This window comes from Gavialis gangeticus, unplaced genomic scaffold, assembly GCF_001723915.1.
Source record: "Gavialis gangeticus isolate Ggan-Ray unplaced genomic scaffold, GavGan_comp1, whole genome shotgun sequence".
In the NCBI taxonomy this organism is placed as follows: Eukaryota; Metazoa; Chordata; order Crocodylia; family Gavialidae; genus Gavialis; species Gavialis gangeticus.
Window position 1 is genome coordinate 66,129,548 of NW_017729033.1, and position 20,806 is coordinate 66,150,353.

General features: G+C 44.0%; 1 long non-coding RNA gene across 1 annotated transcript in view; it reads left to right on the forward strand.

The window, feature by feature from the left end:
- The window catches only part of LOC109303684, a 28,623-nt gene extending 8,021 nt beyond the window's left edge, over positions 1–20,602 (forward strand). The window contains exons 2-3 of the long non-coding RNA XR_002099166.1: positions 18,886–18,893; positions 20,592–20,602. This is a non-coding gene — a long non-coding RNA (uncharacterized LOC109303684). The remainder of the gene's footprint in view (positions 1–18,885; positions 18,894–20,591) is intronic.
- Positions 20,603–20,806: the final 204 nt, after the last annotated feature.

Sequence of the window (20,806 nt, forward strand, 5' to 3'; positions counted from 1 at the left end):
TAGTTAATTTGCTTTGATATGCTGAAATCAGGTTATAATCATTTGGGGGAATATCCATCTATGGTAGGTCAGAGAGATATTTAGCAAGAACCAGCAAACAGAGTTGTAACTTCTACAAAACTGTATTAAATAGCCCAAGGGAACCCACTCCAAAAACAGCCCAAGGAAAGGTCACATTCAAGTGTTCAGGAAAGCCCAGGACTTCCCATTTCAGGCTTAGATGCCTATACACAAATGCCAGGAGTTTGGGAAACAAGCAAGATGAATTGACCCTCCTCCTGAGTGACAATGATTATGATCTCATAGGGATAACACAGACCTGGTGGGGCTCCACCTATGACTGGTTCATAGGTATAAACGGCTATACATTGTACAGGAGAGACTGTATTGGGAAAAGGGGTGGGGGTATAGCTCTGTATGTGAAGAAGCAGTACAATTCCCTTCAAACTGAGTTTAACAACCCAGGAGGGCATCTTGAGACCCTCTGGATTAAAATATGGGGGAGGAGCATGGGAGAGGGGCTATGACTAGAAGTCTGTTACAGACCTCCCAACCAAGATGAAGGGCTGGATCAAGAAATCAGTAGGGAACTGGCTGAGGCTGCTTGCTACTGATGCTTAGCATCATGGGGGACTTTAACCTCCCTGACATCTCATGGGAAGAGCACACGGCCAAGTCTGGCTGGTCGCATAGCTTCCTTGATTGCACTGACAACCTCTACCTAACACAAGAGGTCTATGGGCCAACTTTGGGAGAGGCACTGCTAGATCTGATTCTGGAGAAGGGGAATGATTTGGTTAGTGACCTGAGGATTGATGAACTAATCCCATTCTATGTCCAGTGCAGGGCAAGCAAATGTCTCAGTGAAACAGAAATTCTCAACTTTGGGAAGGCTGACTTTCAGAAACTCAGGAGACTGGTCAGCCAGGAACGAAGAGACCATGGCCCCTTAGAAAGAGCAGTCCACAAGGAATGGTTGTTTCTTATGAGTGCAATCCTTGAAGTGCAAGGAAAACCCATTCCATTCCACAGAAAATGCAGTCAGTGGGCTGGGGAGCCCCTTTGGCTCAATATAGAACTTTTAGACCTCCTGAAAGTAAGAGAAGCCTACACCAGATGGAAAATGAGAGTCATTACCAAGGAGGACTACACAGTACTAGCCTGCACATGTAGAGAATGGACCAGAAAAGCCAAGGCAGAAAACAAACTCAGGCTGGCCACAGGAATCAAGGACAACAAAAAGTCCTTCTTCAGATATGTGGGACGTTAGAGGAAAAACAAAGGCAACATTGGACCTCTGCTAAATCAAATGGGGCAGCTGATGTCTAATGCTCAGAAAAAGGCCAATCTCCTAAACAATTGCTTTGCATTGGTCTTCCACCTATCCCAAGGGGTCACCCTGTCAGATAGGATGCAAAACATCCAGGGGGTAGGAGATGGTCCCACAATTGATGTAGATCAAGTAAGGGAACACCTTGAGAGACTCAATATCCACAAGTGTGTAGGCCCAGATGGAATGCACTTGAGAGCTATGATGGTGGACATCATAGTGCACCCTACGGTGAAGATATATGAAAACTCGTGGCACTTGGAAGAGGTACCGGAGGAGTGGAAAAGAGCCAACGTGGTCCCAATCTTCAAGAAAAGAAGGAGGGAAGACCCAGGGAATTACAGACCAATCAGTCTGCAATCCATCCCTGGAAAGATTCTGGAGAAAATTATCAAGGATTTCATCAGCAGCAGGTTAATGGAAGTCAACTTTCTGAGTGCTAGCCAACATGGCTTTTTTGCTGGAGGGTCCTGCCTGACCAACCTCATCTCCTTCTATGACCAGGTCATGCATTGCCTGGACTAGTGAGACGAGGTTGATGTCATATATCTGGATTTCAAGAAGGGCTTTGACTTGGTCTCCCTGCGGTATCCTGTGGCCTCAACCATCTCACCACCTGATGGCTGGGGAACTGTCGCCAGGGTCAGATCCAAAGAGTATTAGTTGATGGGAGCAAATCAACTTGGCACAGGGTGACCAATGATGTCCCTCAAGGCTCAGTGCTCAGGCCAATACTCTTCAACATCTTCATAAATGATGTGGATCGGGTGTCAGATATGGACTGGCAAAGTTCATGAATGACACTAAACAATGGGGAAAGGCAGTCACACTGGAGGATGGGCGGGGGATATAGGCTGACCTGGACAGGCTCACAAGGAGGGAGGAACAAAACCTGGTGTCATTTAAAGGCAGAGAAGTGCAGGGTGTTCCACCTTGGGAGGAAGAACCAGTATCATACTTATAGGCTTGGCAGTGCTACACTTGCTAGCACCACAACTGAAACAGACTTGGGGGTCTTGATTGACCACAAGGTGAACATGAGCCACCAATATGATGCCATAGCCAGCAAAGCAAAGGAAACTCTGACATACATCCACCGATGCATCTCAAGCAAAACCAGAGATGTCATCCTCCCGCACTACTCGGCCTTAGTGAGGCTGTAGCCAGAGTACTGCATACAGTTTTGGGCCCCCCACTTCAGGAGGGATGTGGATAAACTTGAGAGAGTCCAACAGAGAGACACCCGCATGATCAAAGGCCAAGAGAGGAGGCCTTATGAGGAAAGGCTGAGAGGCATGGGACTCTTCAACCTGGTAAAGAGAAGGTTCAGGGGGGACTTAGTGGCAGCCTATAAGTATATAAGGGGAGTGCACCAAGATCTGGGAGAACAGTTGTTCACCAGGGCTCCCCAAGGGATAAGTAGTTCTAATGTCCACAAACTTCTGGAAGGTTGATTTAGACTGGACTTAAGGAAAAACTCCTCTACGTTCCGAGTGTTCAGGATCTGGAACAGACTCCCCCAGAGGTGGTGCAAGCACCTACTCTGGATTCATTCAAAAGGTGTTTGGATGTATATCTTGCAGGAATCATTTGACCCCAGCAGACTTCCTGCCTATGACAGAGGGGCTGGACTCAATGACCTCATGAGGTCCCTTCCAGCCCCTAATGTCTATGAAATCTATGAAACTGTTAGCCAAGGGTGGAATGGTAGTAGCTAAGAAGATCCCTATATTCTATGCTGATTAGGATGTAGAGTGTTTAGAAAAGAGTTAAGATGCTGCCATAAATACTAAATTCTGAAGAACGCAACTGCTGTTTCATTATATTATCTAGAAATAAAGATCAGGGACAATGTGTATACTGAAGTAGAGAAATACACACATATTGAAATGTCAAATTACAATATATGTTTCAGCAAGAAAGTGGAGAAGTTTGTATAAAGCGCACCTTGTTTAAACATTAGGAATAAGTAGTACTGCAGATACCACTTGGTCACATGTTTTGGTCCTCCCCTATTATCAATTATTTTTAAAAAGAAATTATAACTAGAGGAAACATGGTTTTGAACACAGCATTGATACCTTTGGTAAATGTGTATGTTCTTTGGCATGTCCTTACAGAACTCAGACTGAATCCTTCCCATACTGAATTCTTATAGTAGGTCTTATTAGTAACACTGCTGCACTGGGAAAGTAAGACATGTCCAAGACTAGGGGCAGAAGTTACACATAAACCAGTTTAAGTGATCAGAAACTAGTTTAAACCTGTAACAGAACAGAAGCTCAGTGCACATAAACCAGTTTCAAAATGGCTGAAACTAGTTCAAGATAAAGCTGTTTGAATTCAGAATTGACTGATCTGGGTCAAACCAGTTTCTGAAACTTCTGTCCCAGATCCCTTCCTGGTTCAAGTTAAACCACACTCCCCTGGCATCCCAGCATGCTTTCTAGCCCTAGGCTGGGCTGGGCTGTCTCGTCCAGAGAGCAGGGCTTGGCCTGCCCCTCTGCTCCCTAGCTGGAGCAGTGAGAGCTGGCTGACAAAGGGGTGGGAAGCAATCCCAGCTGGGGATGCAGCCCAGTCAACAGGGGGGTACTGCCCCACCCCCAAGAAAACCCCAGATGGAGTATGGGGCCAGGCGGGTGGTGGTTAACCACCACTTCCCCTGGTCGAACTTACTGCTGACTACAACTGTGGGCTACAAACACCAGGGGCACCTGGAAGCAGGAAGTGGAAGTGAAGAGCAATCCTGCAGAGTCCTGCTACTGTAATTCTGGACTACAAATCCCAGAGACCTTTGGGGCAGCAGGAAGAGGAAGTGAATACATAGCTAGACAGCTATGCTCCAGTGCCCACATCTTCTGGCCTGAGCCATTGATGTCATGCGGCTGCATTTCCTGAATCAAAGGTAAGTGTCTGTTCCTTTCTGTTTCAATTTAATCTGTGCAGTTTAGACTAACCTGCAAAGTTTGAATCAATTTGGCCTCGGGCTTTTGAACAGGCTGTACTTAACCCAAAAGTAGAAATCTGGTACAATGAGATAGCACAGCTGACATCCATGTAGAGAGTCATGTTTAGCAGGCTTAACAGCTTCAAAAACTTTAGTGTGATTTGGAAAGAAGTCTTGGAATATTTTGGTAGCTAGATGGTTGCTCAATGCACACTTTTTTTTTTCTTCTATCCCTCCCTCTCCCCTACCTTTTTTTCTCTTATTGCTTATTATTCCTGACAGAGTTTGGGTTAACATAAATAGTTTATTTTTTTTTCTGATTTTTTTTGTAGTACATTTAGAAAAAGCCTAATACAGGAAAAATGTGAATATCCTTTTCAAATTCTATTTACAATATTGCTGTAGATATGTTTTTTACTGGGAGATTGTATGGTACTCTTCTTCAGGTGCTAATCAAGATCTAATATTAACAGCTGCATTCAGGGTTTTACAGATACAAATCCTGAGGTTTAATTTGTTGTAATTCAGAGTTGTGAAAGGCAGAACTTTGGCCTATGCTTAAGCAGGAAGTTCAAAGGCTGGAAACTGATGTCACCTTTGTGCCACCTTAACATTTTTATGGTGGCACAAAACCCAAAGAAAGATATATCCATATCCATTGTTGTGCCACAAATGCTAAAACCTGTGGTTATAATAGTAGGTAGTATAAATATCTACTGCTTTTTTGCAGTGGATGTGTGTTTGCCTTATGGTGGGAGAGCGGAGCCAGGCTGGAGTTGTCCATTCTCTCCAGCCATCCTGAATGACCAGCTACAAAGCTTCCCATGGTTCTTGGAGGGTGGGGGTCAAAATCTAGAGCAGGAGATCCATCACCTTTTACAGGCTGCTGTGTGTATTCTTACTAGGCACACACTGGATTATCTCTTCTGACCAATGCAGAAAGTAGTGGTTACAGTCCTCTGGGAAGAGACTTTTCCTGACTGTAGCCATTTAGTCCCATGAAGTTCTCACACTTCCTACTGGAATTCCAGCTCACTGCTCTCTCTTGCCTCCTCTACTGCCCAGCCCTTAGAATGGAACTGAGTCCCAATCCCTCAGTCTCCTCTTTGTGAAAGCCTTGTTACCATCCTTTGATTAAACATTTTAGAAAATGTTGTGTATCATGTTTGTAAGTCTTGTGGACTTTTTTATTATACCTGTGATTGAAGGTGCGGGGAAATCTCTGAAACCTATTATACTCATGTTACTGTAATATTGGAGAATTAAAATCATTTCCATTTTGATTGTCCAGTCCTTTTTAAGATAAAATTTGGGAAAGAACTAAAGGTGGTAAAAAGCATTATTTGATGTGGGGAAAACCTTACGACATGGAAATGTGTTTCAGAGCCCTACCCATAGTACAGCTAATCCCAATGCACTATTATTTGGTGCAGCCCAGTTGCCATGTCTTAATGATAGACAAACTACAAATGAAGAAAAGGGAAAAAACAGATTGGTTTTGCCGAATGGCTTAGGAATTCCACCTTATCCACCTTATGTAGTCTGCTCATGTTGCCAGCTGTTAGAACTGGTGATGTCACAACATCTTGGCTATTATTGTCTATCACTCCCAGGTGATGACAGATAAGAGGCTTCACTAAAGCTTGTCACATAACAAAGAATAAAAAAAGTTTAATTTTCAGAAAGATGAACTGGAGTCAATAAACACTCTCCATAGCACCTGACTGAAATCCCATAAAAATGTGTAAGTGTTTAAAAGGATTCTTTAATAGCTTAATCTGAATACACTCCTAATCCTAACCCAACATATTGCCCAAGCATAAATATTATCAGTCTGACAGTCACTTCTACAACAATAGTGTACTTGCATTTTATACAACTACAATTTTGTAGTTGATAAAACAAAATGACAGCTGTTTTGATTCATGAAAAGGTATCAGAGTCCATACTTTACAATGCACAAATTGTCTAAAAAGCAAGTATCCTCCCCTGTTATTCCATAATTTACTGAAAAGTATATATGGATCAGTTATGTGCAAGTCATTATTGCATATAATTTGTGCATGTTAATTCCAACTTCCTGAGGTCTATTCCAGTTTGAAGGACTAATTTGTTTAGAACTTTAAATTAATTATCCTGTATTTTTGCCCTTTCTCTTTCATTACATTATTGAAAACAGCATTCTAAAAAAATTGCAATGTAAAAGACTGAAGTATAGTTGGATGTACTATGTAGTCCTATTAAGGATAAATTATATGGACTGGTCTGGATTTGTAACTATTACTTCTTTACACTTCAGTAATGTAGAGATGCATCCTTAAGAGGCATCTAAATAAAAAGGTATCGATGCCTTTGTGAACCAGAAAGTGGAACCCATGTCATACATAGGCCAGCATGGAAAAAGATCCCAGAAATGGTGAAGGAGAAGACTAGAGCTTCTTAGTTAATTGTCCCATTCTGAATGATGTTCTTGAGTAGGCAATACATTTTAGTGAGTCATTACTGAATGTCAAATGACCATGTCAATTAATTTGATTTATGTCAAAAAGTAACATTTTTATTCTACATATCTTATCTATAACTGAATAAATAAAGACATTAATTGATAAAAAAAAAAAAAAAAATGAGAATACAGTCAGTACCAGTATCTATTTGCAATTTCAGCCTGTTTGCTAAGCCTTGTATTGATGGTGGTTATATTTCTCATGAATGTGCATGTGGCTTATAAGAAGCCAGATTTATTAGGGGTGCACCGATAGAGATTTTTGGCACCAATACTGATAGCTGATTTTTAAGGAGGCATATTGGCCAATACCAATCTGATTTCCAATACAGCTGTGTGCAGCTGGTAAATCTGTTGTGATGGAAGGGGAGTGGGGAGAGAAGGGGCATAGGGGCCAGATCAAGGTCCCTGAAGTGAGGGAGGGAATGGGGCTGGGGCAGGGTGTGGGATGGAGTTGCGGTTCAGCCGGGGGGCGTGGGGAGTGGGGAATGGCTCCTGCTGTTGCATGCATGGGGGGTGTGCCCCCCGAATCTGTGTGGGGCATGGGTGGGGTGGGCTGCAGCTGTGGACTCGGGTTGGGGTGGTGCTGGGCAGATGGCATTGGCAGAGGACTATGAGGGTGAGGGGGGAAGCTGCAGCCACCCCAAAAATTGCTGTAGCCACCCCATAACCCCCCTCCCAGTGCTGCTGCCACCCTCCCTGTGCAGATCTATGGACACATGCCCCCCCATGCCCTCCCAGATGAGTGGCAGGAGCAGTGGCGGGAGAAGTGGTGGGAGCTGCCAGATGAGCGGACAAATTGTTGGACAAGTGGCGCACAGCAGCAGGTGCCACCCCCTTCCCACCTCCCCATGCCCCCTGGATGAGCTGTGGCTCAGTCCCGTGCCCTACCCACCCCCAGTTGTGTAGTGCCTGCCCCAGCCCCTGACCCCACTCCCTCCTCATTGTGGGGACCTTGGTCTGCACCCCATGCCTCTCCCCTTTCCTCTCCCTCCTCTCCTTCCACCACAACAGACATACCAGCTGCACACAGCTTTCCATGCTGCCAGCTGTGCTCCTCACTGCCTATGTGCTGCACTGCTGCTGTGCACATGCATGGATCATTTATTGGCCAAATTATTGAACACATCAGGGTGATTTCTGCTATAGACAATTTTCTTTATATCGGTGCTGATCCGATATCAGACCAATGTATTGCTGCACCTCTTAGATTTATTTCTGGTATAACTCCACTGTAGCTGCTGAAATTTGGCCAAGCATAAACTTCTTTGTGTTCAGGGGTTATTTCTGAAATTTATTGTCTGATTTCTGAGCAGTACCTTCTCTGACCATAGTCCTGGAGCTAAATCAACATTCCCCTTCCTGTCTGTCACTCTTCCACTCCTGCCCATAGCTTCCTCTTCCTGTCTTAGACATAAACTCAAGGATTTGCTATTGTAAGAAAACTCAAACAAATAGATTGTACCAAGCAATAAACAGCAGTCAGTCAAAATGACATGAAGCTTAGGCAAGGGAAATGAAACTGAAAATGACTGAGAGAAGCACATAACACAACATGGGTAACTCTTGACACTGAACAGACATACATTGATGTTTGCTGAGGATGTATATGCCTTCAAAACTAAGTACCTAAATGGGACTACTCAGAAAGCAGTAAGTCCATAAAATTCATACTTACACCTGCTTCCTTTTTTGCAGCTGGTATATTTTTCAGCTTCCACTTCACTATACCCGTACAGTGAAACTGGAGAAAATAACTTCTCCCATTCCCACTCTGTTCCTTCTACATGCATATTATGCCATAAGAATACAATGGTTAGGTTAACTATGTAATTCTACAACTTTTCATAGTAACATCTTCATAATTTCAATCCAAATTGATACATTGAGAATAGACAGGTTCCCTAAATTATCACATCAACCAAATGCAACACTGTAAGCATCATGATTCTTCGGTAAAAAGTAATACAAAACAGTGAATACTATGAGAACTGGTTGCACCTGTGAGGTGGCTTCAACTGTGAGTGGTCCTGCCTGGATGGACATCACCCAGGTCCTGGTTTAGTGCTATTGAGACTGCAGCTTGTAGGTTCCTTCTAGGTAGGGGGGTGTCTGCAATGTGAGCAGTGCCTCCTGATGCTGTTCCTCAGGGATCTGGAAATGAAGCTGTAGGAGGAGGTGGCAAGGCTCTGAAGCATCCTCTGCTATGAGGGCTTCATCATTTCAATGTGGGAGGAGACCTCTAGGACTGTGGAGGAAGGACTGCCAGAGGAGGTGCTAAAGAAGGAAGATGACAGAGTCCCAGGAAGGTGTAAAATGGAAACTTATGATCTTTGGCAGCAAGTAGATGTTTTCAGCTCCCACCTGCAGTGGTTTTCCATTGGTGGAAGAGGATAGGACAGGCATCCCCAAGGTTGTGAGGATCAAGACCACTGCCACCAGGAGACAGCAACTGGTACTAGTGGTTGGAGACTCCTTTCTGTGGGGGACAGAGGCTTCCTTCTGCTGACCTGACCTGTTGTCTTGGGAGGTCTAGCTGTGTACCCGGAGGCTAAAACTGAGACGTCACAGTATTACTGAGACTCATCCATCCCTCTGATGACTACCCCATAATACTCATCCATGTGGGCACCAATGATATTGCCAGGGGTGACCATGATCAGATCAAAAGTGATAACAGGCCTCTGGGTGCAAGGCTGAAGAGGACAGGGGCTCGGAGGCTCCTCAATCCTTCTGGTCAAGGAGAAGGGTCCAGACAGGAGTGGACACAGCCTGCAGATCAATTAATGGCTGCACAGATGGTGTCACCAGCAGGGCTCTAGCTTCTTTGACCATGGAAGGTTGTTCCAAAAAGAAGGATTGCCAGGAAGATATGAGATGCACCTGATGAAGAGAGGGAAGAGCATCTTAACAGAAAAGTTCACTAACCTGGTGAGCAAGGTTTTAAATTAGGTTTGCCAGGGAATGGAGACCAAAGCCCTGAGGTAAGTGGGGAAGTAGGTGACCCAGAGGAAGCACAATCAGAAGGGGGCAGTGGGGGGAGGCCTTCTCATTCTTTCTGAGAAAGTAGTGTAATTGACTAGTTACCTCAGGTGTCTGTACACAAATGTACAGAGCCTAGGAAAAAAGCAGGAGAATGGAAAGTCCTGGCACAGTCATGGAACTATTAGATGGTTGGAATAACAGAGACTGGGTGGGATAACTTGCATGAGTGGAACACTGTCATGGATGGGTTCAGAAAGAACAGGCAAGGGAGAACAGGAGGAAGAGTTGAGCTTTTTGAAGAAGAGCTGTATCATTGTTCAGAGCTCCAGTATGAAACCAGGGATAGGTTTGCTGAAAGTCTCTGGGTTAGGGTCAGAGGGGAGAGCAACAAGGTGATGTCATTGTGACTGTCTGCTATAGATCAGCAGACCAGAAGGATGAACTGGATAAGGATTTCTTTGAACTGCTGGCAGAAGTTTCCCCAATCACAAGCCCTCATTCTCATGTATAACTTCAGATCACCCTGACTTCTGCTGGGAGGACAATACAGCAGTGCACAGGCAATCTACGAAGTTTTTGGAGAGACCCAGAGGCAACTTCTTGGTGCAAGTGTTGGAGAGGCCAAATAGGGGCTGTGCTCTTCTTGATCTGCTTCTCATAAGGGAAGAATTGGTGGGGAATGTAGTAGTAGATGACAACTTGAGCAGTAGTGATCACAAGATAATTAAGTTCAGGATCCTGAAGAAAAGAAGGAAGAAGAGCACCAGAGTAAGGACCCTGGAGTTCAGAAAGGCAAACTTCACTTGCTATGGGAACTGATTGGCAGAATCTCCTGGAAGGCCAATCTGAGGAGGAAAGGAGTCCAGGAGAGATGGTTGTATTTTAAAGAAGGCTTACTGAGGGCACAGGAATGAACCATCCCAATGTGCAGGAAGACTAGCAAGTATGGCAGAAGACCAGCTTGGCTTGGCAGGGAATACTTCAGTGTCTTAAAACATGAGAAGAAAGCTTACAAGAAGTGGAAACTTGAACAAATAACTAGGGAGGAGTACAAAAGTATTTCTCAGGCATGCAGGGATGAAATCAGGAAGGCCAAAGTGGAACTGGAGGTGCAGCTAGCAGGGTATGTGAAGTGTAACAAGAATGGTTTATACAAGTATGTCAGCAACAAAAGGAAAATCAGGGAAAGTTTGGGTCAATTACTCAGAAAGGCTTACTGAATAAGGGAAGCAACATAGTAACAGATGATGTGAAAAAGGCCGAAGTACTCATGCCTTGTTCACCTCAGTCTTCACAGGCAAGGTCAGCTCCCAGACTACTTCACCTGACATCACAGTTTGGGGAGGAGGTGATTAGTCAATAGTGGTGAAAGAACAGGTTAGGGACTGTTAGAAGAGTTGTACAAGTCTATCCTCTATCCTCCCAAGGGTGCTGAGGGAGTTGGCCAATATGATTGCAGAGCCACTGGCCATTATCTTTGAAAACACAAGGTGAGTGGGAGTGGTTCTGGATAATTGGAAAAGGGCATATATAGTGTCCCCTCTTTAAGAAAGGAAAGAATGAGAATCCAGGAAACTACAGACCAGTCAGCCTCACCTCAGTTCCTGGAAAAATCATGAAGCAGGTCCTTAAAAAAACCATGTAACTCACAGATGTGCATGGGGTAGGGGTATGTATGGGATGCCCACTATGGACTTGGGCAACCCACCCTGGTTCCTTCCCCCCGGGGCCTCCACAGCTCAGCAGGTAGGACCCAGCATGGCAGAGCAGAGCAGGACTGGGTGGGAAAGCTTCTTGCTGCTTCAAGTCCCATACTGCCCTGGCAAGGCATCTCCTGCCTGCCCAGCATTGGCAGGAGTGCCCCTCACTGCTGCCAGGCAGGCATGGGGCACCTTACCAGGGTGGCATGGAGCTCCCAGCAGCTTTCCCACATAGTCCTGCTCTGCCCTGATGCACTAGGTCTCACCTGCTGGGCTGTGGAGTCCCTAGAGGTGGTGCAGCAGGGTGGGGAGCCTGAGACTTCAGCAGGCAGCCTGCACCCACTCCCACCTTCCCATGGGCTCCAGTCTGGCCTTGCTTCCTATGAGGGAGGGGGGAGTTGGGCTCCACACTCTGCTCTACTATAGCAGCTACCACTGGGTGGCAGCCAGGGGTTGGGTGTTGCTGCCCGGGCAGGGGTCTGTGGACCTGGGTCCCTGGCTCCTTAGCAGCTGGGTGCCCCCTGGCAGCTGGGTGCCCCCTCTGTCAAGGCTGGGGGCAGGGGACTGTGGCTTGGGAGTGAGGGGCTTAGACCTGCATCCTGGTGAGTTAAGGGAGCATGGGGATCTCTGATTTTCCATGATAAGAAACCCAGAATCAAACACCAAAAGTTATAGGTACTTAGAATTTATTTTATTATAGTGATTGAGGTACTGGTAGGCTTCCAAATGCTTTAAAATTGTAAATATATCAATAAAACATTGTATTCAGTTGATACCTATTAGGGCTGTGCAAAACCACCATTTTGTTTTGACTTCTGTTTTGCCATTTCAAAGGAACAGTGTTTTGTTTCATCATGTTGTTTTGTTTTATGGCACTGTTTTGTTTCGTTTTGTCAAAACTGTTTCACTGATTTGACGCATTTCAATGTTTCACCCACAGGCAATTAATGACTAATCATGAAAAAAATGCCTATAACTTTGTCATTTCTTGCCTGATTCAGCTGAAAAATGCAGGGATGGTAGCCCCTTCTAAGAGCACAAAACCTGCCAAATTTCAAGGAGATATCTGTAGGGGTTTCATTGAAAATCCATCTCAGGATGCTGATAAGAAGAACTCATGTGCATTGCTGGCAGTGGCAGCCTCCTGTCATACCATGTGCAGATCTGTGGGAGGGCTGCAGGGCTGTGCTGGAATCCTCCTGGGGGTGCAGGCCTCTGGATCTGTGGTCAGGATGACAGGAGACTGCCACTACCACCAGGCACAGGTACTGGGCAGAGCCCGTGCCCAGTACCAGGAAGACTGCTACTGCCACTGGCCCCAGGCAGCAGCAGCAGCAGCCTCCTGTCATTCTGTATGCAGATCTGGGGGCCTGCACCCCCAGGAGGAGTCCAGCAATGCTAGGAGGGCAGGCTGAGCTCTGTGAGGCTGGTGGAGTCAGTTGGAGCACAGACCTGGCTCTCTCCACACCCCCACCAGGCTGCACTCCAAGCAGTTCCACCTACTCCATGAAGCTCAGCCTGGCAGTGGGAGAGCCAGTGGCAGAGGCGCTTGGAGTACAGCACTGGCCAGTGGCTCTCCCCTACCTCCCTCTGCCGGGTTGAGCTCCATGGGGCTGGTGCAGCCTGTTTGAGTGCAGCCCAGTGGTGGGAGGCAGGGGAGAGCCAGGGCTGCACTCCAACCGGCTCTGCCAGCCCCACCTCAGCCCAGTGGTGGGAGGCAGGGGAGAGCCAGGGCTGCACTCCAACCGGCTCTGCCAGCCCCACCTCAGCCCAGTGGTGGGAGGCAGGGGAGAGCCAGGGCTGCACTCCAACCGGCTCTGCCAGCCCCACCTCAGCCCAGTGGTGGGAGGCAGGGGAGAGCCAGGGCTGCACTCCAACCGGCTCTGCCAGCCCCACCTCAGCCCAGTGGTGGGAGGTGGATTGCAGCCCTATATATTGCAAATTCTCTGATTAAAAAATGCCTATATAGGCATTTCATTTTAATTGCAGATTTTGCATTTTTTTATCAGAGAATTTATGATTTTTTTTAAATCACAGAATTTGCACTTTTTAAACTGTAAAAACCAAGATCCCTATTAATCAATAATTCAATGTCTAGTTGGCATTTAGTTTCAAGTGGAGTATCCCACAGGTCATTCTTGGGGCAAGTTTTGTTCAATATCTTCATCAACAACCTAGAACATGGGATGGAGCTCACCTTCATCAAGTCTGCATGCAACACCAAGCTAAAGGGAGTAGTAGATACACTAGAGGGTGTAGGGTTAGGATTCAAGACCTCAAGAAATTGGAGTATTGGACCAAAATGAATTTCATGAGGTTCAATAGAGACATGTAAGAAGTCCTGTACTTTGGACTAAACAATCCCAGGCTCGAGTTCAGGCAACTTGCAGAAGAGGACCTGAGGGGTATATTAGACAGTAAGCTGAATTAGCTAGCAGTGTGCCCTTGCTGCAAAGAAGGCTATTGGCATAGTGGGCTACATTAAAAAGAGCATTGCTAGCTGGTCAAAAGAAATTATTCTTCCCTTCTTCAGCGCTGATGAGGCCACATCTGGAGTACTCTGTCCAGGTTTGCCAACCCCACCCCACAGAAAGGATGTAGACTGGTTAGAGAGAGTTGAGTCCAGTGGAGGTCAACAAAAATGGGTAGGGGCTGGGGCACATGACTTCTGAGAAGAGGCTGAGAAAGCTGGGCTTCTTTAGTCTGGAGAAAAGACTGCGGCAGGATTTAATAGCGTTAGTTACTTAACTTGAGACAATGGGCTTCTATGTCTATAGGATCTTGGGGTAAAAGTTTTTGTTTAGGGAGAAATCCAATATCTGTTTTTATCCTATAAGAAGGATCAAAGCCACCAGATCATATTGGTATATAAAACCTTTAAAGGCCTTTGGGCCACTGAGGGCTGTAAAGCATTTAACTAAGTGAAATTAATGGAGCAATAAGGCACCATTTTGCTTGGCTCTTGCAGCATCCATACCCTAAAGGCACATCTATATAGCTAGCTATGCCTTGGGGTCCCACTTGAAAGCATGGCACATCTGCTTGCTCCCATTCCAAGTCTCAAAAATGAAGTGATGTTGCTGTCTTAGAGTGGTACTGAGTATATATACCCAGCACTGCTCTTAGCCTTGGTCTCAGCTGTGCTTATTGGTGCACCTTCAGTTCAAGTCATTGCTTCATTTCTAGGATTTGGTGCTCCCAAAGGAGGCAAGAGTGAGCAGTGTGTGCTTCATGGTAATATTCCTGGGCATAGCAGAGATAATGTAGACAGGTCTTAACTGGCCCCACTCTCAAGTCTTTTTCCCCTTGTCACACATGTACAGAAGCTTTGAAGGTTTATGAACAGAAACACAAAGCCCTTGAAGTCATTAGAAAAATTTAACATGAATTAGGCCCCTTATTAGTAGAATTATGTGAAAATAATAAACTGAATTCATGATAAAGGTAAAAAAAGAAAACATGGAAATTATTCATGGCGGTCACACAATGTGACCTAAATGGTTGTGTGTCCCCCTTCTCCTGACCCTTCCGAACCAAGAGAATTCACCTGGGGGGGGGGGGGGGGGAAATCAAATTTGCTGCTGTTCTTTCCAAGTGAGTTTTCAAAAATCCTAAATTTACACTATATCTTCTAAAACACTATCTACAATGTACTAACTGTGACTGCTCTCTTTTTTTATTACAAACTTTCTTTTCATGCTACTGCATCTTTTCAAGTCCATTGAAACTCCAAGTAAAGCCATTAATAAAGCAACTAATGAACATTCTCATCTCACAGACAAACATTTTATATCTTCACTAAGGGGTATTAATTTGTTTTCCATAATTGCACGTAACACAGGTAATATAGCGAGCTATTAATATATCATTTTAAAGTGCTAGAAGACATTTTAACTTTAATCACATCAAGAATTAGCGAGGTTATTATCAGTCTATTAATTCAGATGAATGTATATTCTTAAATCTCTCTCTTTATTCCAGTTAGAAACAATGTTCTTTCACTCTTTAAAGTATTATATTTAAAACATTTAAAAGGAGCTTTCTATGGGTTTTTTCATTCTCTTCCTCTACCTAGATTCCCAGCTCAGATAATTAGAGGTAATTTCAAGCCATTACATAACACTTTATTTGTTGCAAACTGAAATGGACTTGACATTTCAGAATGATTTAATTCTACAGTTGGCATCCCACAGCCCTATTATGAAAAGTGTACAGCACCTTGAAATCCCACTGATTTCATTGCTAAAGGCACTCATCAGTGCAAAGAAAGTGCTGAAGAATTGGCAAGATGAAGATATCTAAGAGGAAAGAACTGTAAGGGTGACAACTTCTAAAGTTCAGAGAGGTCACCTTAATGTTTTGAAACTGTTCGGCTTCTGTTATGACCTTCTGTTTCAAAAACTCCTTTATGTACCATTTGATCTAAAGGAAACTTTTTGTTCTTTGGCAGTAGGAGGGTAAAAGCCACTTTGGGTTTGTCTTCAGTTGAAATTAAGCTTGAGTTAATTACTTGCTCGGAAATTTGACATACTTGAAGCTTTTGTAGAGGCTGGTCTGGACACTCCCCAAATGTTTGTTCAAGGCTACAAACATCTGTGGTGTGTTTTTTCTGTGGTCCCCAAATGATTTCAAGGGGAAGATAAAGACCTCCAGCTGTTTCTGGTCCTTTTTGTTAGCATTTGCTTTCTACATACAATATCTGAAATCATGAACACACCTTACTCTATAAGCTCCAGAAAAATATACCATTCCTTAACATACAATTCTGATACATCTTTAATTGAAAAGTAAAAGTAGTTGTATGAGCTATACACAAGCTTACATACTTAGCATTGAGTATTAACAAAGCATACATAGCTAGATGCAGAATCATAACATTCACAGGATGTGCCTGGGTAGTAGTCTCTCACCCTTCCCTTCTGCATTTGGGCTTCACCATGTAGGGGTATAGAAGGATAGTGTATGTCATGGAGTGCAAGGTGCTCTAGGAATTGTAGCTCTCTAGAGCAGCAGTGGAGTTCTCTGTTTCCAGGGACAAACACCCCATTCATTTGCCAAAGCACATGGCAAGAGAGACAAAAAAAAAAAGTTTTGGTGACAAAATTGGGGTCAGTTCTCTCACCAGCAGCAGGAAATTCAGTGCCACTCTATAAAAACTGATTCCCAGAATGCCTTCTGCTCTCCTGCATACACTACCTACACTGGTTGTCTTCCGCAGCCTGCTGTGTAGGCAGGAGAGAAAAGCATCCCCTTTCCATCCTTCTGGCAACCCTCCCCTTAGGAAGTGCCCAAAGAATGTTCCCCATTCATCCATTCAATGTTATGCCACTGACTAAATATATCTTAATACAAGAAGGAACTATGCATTTTTGTCTTTGTGAATATTATCTATTTTTAACAAAGATTTTCCTGACTGTACATGTAAATTTACACCTTCATTTTTCAACATAACTGCCTCTGTAATCAGAATAATCTCTCACATGTATTGCCAACTAGAGGGTAGCATGGTTTTAGTAGTAAATCTTGGAACCGTCAAATTTGGGTTCTATTCCTGTAGCGCTAGTCTTTTGTCACTACAACACTCTGACTATTCCCCTTCTTAGACTGTAAGTACCACCTTACCTCTCCCCTTGTAGCTAATGGAATTTACAACCCCAGGGGCGCTGGGGACAGATGGATGTCTAAAAAAATGGGTTCACATAAACTAGAATCCTCAGCCATGGAGGATGGCTTAACCTGGCTAGTAACAAGTTCACTGGAGCAGGGACTGGTATATGCTTCTCCTAGCAGTTTGTGTACAAGTCCAGGCTTTACAGTCATTCTCTGAGGCTGAATGAATACTGAATCATATTCTACAAAGCAGCACATTTTCTATAATAGACTCAAGAGAACACTTCAGTATGCTCTATAGCACATCAGTTAGGGCACCCTGATGAGAGGCAAGAGGCATGGATTCAAGTTCATGTTTCAAATCAAATATAGGAGACCACCCAGTCTGGCTTTCCTACCACCCAGGCAAGTATTCTAAGCAGTTTGCTAGAGGGCATATGGAGGAACCAGCTCTACCTTACCTATTTTTTTCTGGAGTAAGGCTACTTGGGGCACATTTTCTTCATGTGGCCTTGTAGGTGTGATAAATATTGCTCACTTATTTTTCTGCAAGGTTTCAAACAATCTTTTTTCTCCCTCTTTGTATGTGAATATATGAAAAGTTTTCGATCAGAAAGCAAATGGCATATAAGTGTAATAATGTAAAAAATGGTACAGGTTTTAGTACAGAAATACTATTTTCCAGAATTTCATTTTCTACTCTGGTCAAATCATGACCAGACAATACTCTAGATAAATGTGAAATGATTATCATCCTGGGTGTCATGGATGGACTGAACAAACAAAACATAGCAGAAAACTGTTTCAGTCACAGTGGTTTCATAAACCAAAGCATAGTTGCTTTAGCCACACTTTTCACTAAAATTATATTTTCAAAGTCTTCAGTTGAATCAGTCATGTTGTGTTATGCTCCCTGACTCATGACATGATGTGACTGAGAAAAAAAGTAACAAAATGCATCTAAAACAGATCAGTTGGAAAATCAAAAACAAGCAACTTTTGGAAAGGCATCAATAATAAAATAATGCTGAAGAAATATATTACAATGCTTATAGGTCAGTTGAAATTTATTTTTGCTCTTTGAAGGCTAAATTTTCAATGGCAACCAACAGATATCAATACACAGACTTCCTTCATGACCTAGAGAGAGACATTTATTTGTGCATCAATTCTCTTGCCAGTTGGCAGGGGGCTGGGACCCGATGATCTCACGAGGTCCCTTCCAGCCCTAATGTCTCCTAAAGTGGGGATAATACCTCCTTTCTTCCATACTTTGTTTCCTTGAATATTTAGATCAGTATCTCTTTAAAGGAAGATTTTGTAACACTGTCTCTACAGACTGACCTTAGGTAAACTAAAGTAGATACTATTCTCCCATCAATAAAATCATTTAAAAAACTAAAAAAAGTATCTATTGGCATTTCTAGTTCTGAAAATACTTTTTCCATAGTCCATCTCTTCAGTAGCCATAATTCCAGAACAGAAAACTCAGCATAGCATATCAGTAGGTTTAGTCAATTTGATATCTAGGTACAGCACTAGATGTGAAAGTTGGACAGAGGTAGGGGATTGACACAAGCCTAAGAGGAAAGGAAGAAAGCAGCAGACAGGGAAACATAGAATGTTGTTTTTACTTGTCTGCTACAGAATGAATCAGTGGGCTGCAAGTTAGTAAAAGGGGTTGGGAAACTCATTGTCATAGAACAGTACTGATAAATTGTTTCCTTTCCAACTAGCAGAATTGTACAAGATATGTACAATGCCCATAACAGGCTTAAAACCAGTGCATAGACACATACATTGTACAAAGAGTACTCTGTTAAAGGAACTAACAAGTATAATACCAATCCATCATTTTAAATTATATAGTAAGAAGGGGGACTATAAGTTGCTTTTGGTCTGAATAGCAGTAACATCCTGTATGTAGACAGGGTTAATACTGGCTGGAACATGTACAACATCCAGGCATACACCAGTATGTTAACTCCACTCTGAGGTAAAATTAGTCCTCAGAGGGCATGTCTACACTGTGCAGTAAGTGGCTTTTGTTGCCAGTAAGTTACTGTGCACTACGTGGCTTTTATGCCAGCATCTTACATGCAGGCATTACAGCACAGTAATTTTGTGTGTAGACTGACTTGGGACTAAAGATAGTCCCAAGTCAGTCCACACAAACAGGGTTACTGCACAGTAAAGCATCTACAAGTGTCTTACTCCACAGTAGCTATTTGGGCATAATTTTGCTACCTGCATCAAATTTGCAGGTAGCAAATTTACACTCAAAGTTGGAGCAAGTTGCCATAGATACTGCATGGTATGGGCGTACATGTGCAGCTGTGCACATGTACTGTGTGGTAATTTTAATAAGTTACTGCGCAGTAATGGTGCATGTGTAAACACACCAAGAAAGTTAAAGTAAATTTATACCTATGGTATGTCTGCAATTCTAGTTAACTGCATTCCAGAGTAGCAGTTCACTTCATATATACAGGATATGAATGGCTTCCCTCACCATCTGCTGGAGATGCTGTAACATCACTTAGTGCAAGCTGTTGTCTCCAGAGAGCTAGTTGTCCATCCACTCCAAGCACCAGTATAAGTTACTGGAGTGCAATTTTTTTGAGTCTTCATCTAATACTGCACCATAAAAAGAGAGAGTTACAGAGAGAATAAACTGTCATTCAACAAATAATTGTGGCAGCATAAGGGGTAAAGATGAATAATTCTCTCTGTAGGCTTTACTATGAATAATATTGGATATTAAAATATTTGGTGGGGAATACACTGTCTGTCTACGTTTGTATAGTGCCTATTTCAGTGGAGCCCTGACTGTAGACCCTAAATGCTAACTACTGGAAATACACAATAACAATGAGATGCTTAGTAGCATATGGCAATAATCAGCTATTAATAATAATTTTTTATTAATATTTAGCACCACCCATGTCACTTTTGGTGTGTAGACATAAGATATTTTTCCTTCCACAAATTTCTTATTGACTCAAATCCAACACAAATAAAGTAAATGTAACAAGTGGGCACCCTGAGGCTAGTCCAGCCATTGGTCCGCCCACTTGTCTCTGGGCAATCCACCCTCCTTCTTCACCTACCACACCTTGATGATAATGATTATGAGATGTCAATCAGGCAGGAGGCTGCCCATTTACTTACCCTGATGCCAAGGGCCTATGTACATGGCTCCAACTCTCCCTGTACCATGTTCCATGCCTTGGAGATGGCATTCATGTTCCTCCAATGCCTCACCCTGGGACCCGAGCTCCAGAGAGACTCGCAAGGGACTTCCACTCTCCACTGTAGTTCATAGTCCCAGTACCTTCACACTGGGCTGTACTTTTATTAATCTCTCAGGGCTCCCATTCAGGGCTCCAAGCCCCATTCCTATTTAGGGCTCCAATCTCTATTCCCATTCAGGACTCCAAGCCCCACTCTACTCAGGGCCCCAAGCCCCATCCCCTTCCCTACACTGGGCCTTATCCCCTTATCCTTTCACCCCAGGAGCTTCTTGCATAGCTCCCCATAGGTTCAGGGCCCCACCCCCCTAAAGCCTTACTCCTGGCTCCCTTAATGCAGCTTCAGATCTTGCCATGAGTCTGGGCACTGTCTTTGGCCCCTTCACTTGGCCAGGACCCTGCCTCAGAACTCACGGTGAGTCTGAGCCCTTGTTTTGTCCTTTTGGGTGTTCTCCCATAGCCTTTCTCCTCCACAGGGCC